At 43.1% G+C, this 2,531-nt stretch overlaps 1 long non-coding RNA gene across 1 annotated transcript; it reads right to left on the bottom strand.

The window, feature by feature from the left end:
* Nucleotides 1-662: 662 nt before the first annotated feature.
* On the bottom strand, nt 663-1,950 carry LOC139080272 (uncharacterized). Its single transcript, XR_011534623.1, has 2 exons — nt 1,767-1,950; nt 663-831 (listed from the first exon to the last, which is right to left on the bottom strand). It is a non-coding gene; the product is annotated as an uncharacterized lncRNA (long non-coding RNA).
* Between the last annotated feature and the right edge of the window lie 581 nt (nt 1,951-2,531).

Here is a 2,531-nt window from a genome sequence, read left to right as displayed (position 1 = left end):
CCCCTAAAGTGTTAGGATTCACTTAAGAGAGTTTTTCTCCCCTATGTACTGCAACACTGCTGGCGAAGCACTCTCTGGTATGCGTTTATCGGTTGCAACACTGATGATCTGTGTTGTAAAAGGGTCCCTCTGGATATTATTACCTTGATTCTGCCCTTGATATCAAAAATGTCACTGCCACATGGCTGATGGGAAAATGTTTCACTGCTGGGAGCAGAGCCACATAAACACTTAATCACAGCATTCCCTTTCCGTGTTTTATAACCCACCATAACCATAACTATCTCCCCATATATTTATTTCATTGCTGCAAAAATTGATGTTTGTTGATTCAGTGGCTAGTTAAGACTCATTTCTACAGTCAACTGAAAATGTCTTTGTGTTTGGGGAATCAAATTATAATTTCAGCCGGTTTCTCCATCTCTTTGGGAGAAAAATGGGTGTGTGACCAGAATGTACAACATGTAATTAGGCTGGAAGATGGGACTCCCTCATTCCAAAGGTGCAGCCAGGCGCCGGAGGATGGGAATTGGAGGAAGGATGAGTATTATCAGAATCCTCTGTCTTCTAGCCTTTTTTCTCTCTCTCCGTGTGACCTTAGACAAATCTCACCTCTCTATGCTACAGTTTCTTCCCCTATGAAACCATGAGATTGGATTGTATTGTCTGTGGGCTCCCTTCTGGAAGGCAGCCAGAGGATTTATTGTCAAGGTGTGGAAATCTCTTGCTAGGGGAAACTTCTCTTTGGCAGGATGGCTGGGGGGCTCAGGCGGGAGGGAGACTGCATAGCCTCTGCTTGCCTCTTCTCGCTTTTGGCGTCTTTGAAACCAGCTGGAGAGAGAGAGAATGAGAATAGAAAATTGTGCTTACTGTGTAAACAGTTAATAATGCTATCAATTTCTACCTCATTGCCATATAATGGAGATAGGAATCTCATTATTCAGAGACATGCAAATGTAGCAATTCTAGTCTTTACATACAGACAGCCTCTTAATCACCATGCCACTCACACGACATAATTTGCTCTGTGGACTCAGGCACATAAAAAATGTCACCCTAATCACTGCCAGTCATGGCACCACTGAAGACAGAAGCAGAATAATAGGTATTTGAAAGGGGACATGCTGAGGACTGCACTGTGGCAAAGATGAAAACAGGTTGCCGAACACAACGGCTTCTGATTGGCTTTGCGGAGCAACTGGCTGGAAACTGACACAGCTGCCCCCAAGTCGTGGCAAAGTTTGATGGTGGCCATGAAGGATCTGTCTTGAAATTGCACTAGGATTGGAAATGAGAGCTCTCTGTGGCCGTGAAGAATGCTGTCTGGGCTGGCCTTCAACTAGGTGACTCACTTCCACTGTACCAGAAATATAGATTTTAAGAGTTTCTTTGGCCTAGTCATGTGCTGTCCAATATAGTAGCCACTAGCCACATGCGGCTATCGAGGCCCTGAAATGTGCCTAGGGCAGCTGAGATGAGCTGTAAGTGTAAACTATATACTGAATTTCAAAGACTTTGTATGAAAAAAATGAATGTAAAACAGCTCATTAATAATTTTATATTGATTACATGTTGAAATGATAATATTTTGGATATAGTAAGTTCACCAAGATGTATTATTCAAATTAGTTTCTCTTGTTTTTTTTTACTTTTTTTAACGTGACTACTTAGAAAATGTGAAGTTATGTATGTGGCTCATATTTGATTTCTATTGGACAAGACCAGCCTAGAGAAATTAGATGCTCGTTTACTCGCTAAGCGTCTACCTTGTTTTTCTGGCTCTCTTTACAAACTCAAGATCCCATTGATACAAGGAGTCTGCTTTCTCATTGCTATTTTCGGGTGCAGAGTTCCTCCTATCAGCCTGCTCACCATTCTTCCTGGCCCCCCTCTGCCTGGCATCCCTCTGCCATTACTCCTGGTGTGGACAGTGTGGGTAAAGCATGTTCTGTTAGTTGCAAAGACAGTAGTGTTTCCAAGGGCACCTGTCTCAGAGTTCTAAATGGACTATGACTCACGGCCGTCATTGGAGTATAAACTTGACACAGGTTTAACCTTTTCATAGGGTTTGGTTTTTGTCCCAGAAAAACTATGGGAGTGAAAACCAGCAGCATATCCAGGACAGTAGGTGGGGTAAAGAGAAGCAGGTGTCCTGGACTGGTGTTAGAAGATAAGGATTCAAACCCCTGGTCAGCCACTAACTAGCTATGTCTGATTTGGACAAATCACCGTATTTGAGCCTCAGTTTGTCTCTCTGTCAGATGCCTGTAGGATGAACTCAACAGTGCTTACTTACTTCAGAGGATGGCTGAAATATCGAATGAGATCACGTATCAGAAAATACCTGTGAATCAGCAAGCTCTGTTTGTGGTGGCAAACTTATGGTCAGAGGGGCAGATCCTGGGGGCAGAAGGTTGTGTTTGACCAGAAAAGTGTGTTTTGTTTAGTTGAATTGGAGTGCCTACAAGGGGACGCTCTCCAGTTTGTCAGAGACTTTAGCCCTCTTGTTAACTTAATTCAACTGATTTGTG

Source organism: Equus przewalskii, chromosome 29 (assembly GCF_037783145.1).
Source record: "Equus przewalskii isolate Varuska chromosome 29, EquPr2, whole genome shotgun sequence".
Classification (NCBI taxonomy): domain Eukaryota; kingdom Metazoa; phylum Chordata; class Mammalia; order Perissodactyla; family Equidae; genus Equus; species Equus przewalskii.
The sequence above is the reverse complement of the archived record's forward strand: the minus strand, read 5'-3'. Positions and strand labels throughout refer to the sequence as shown.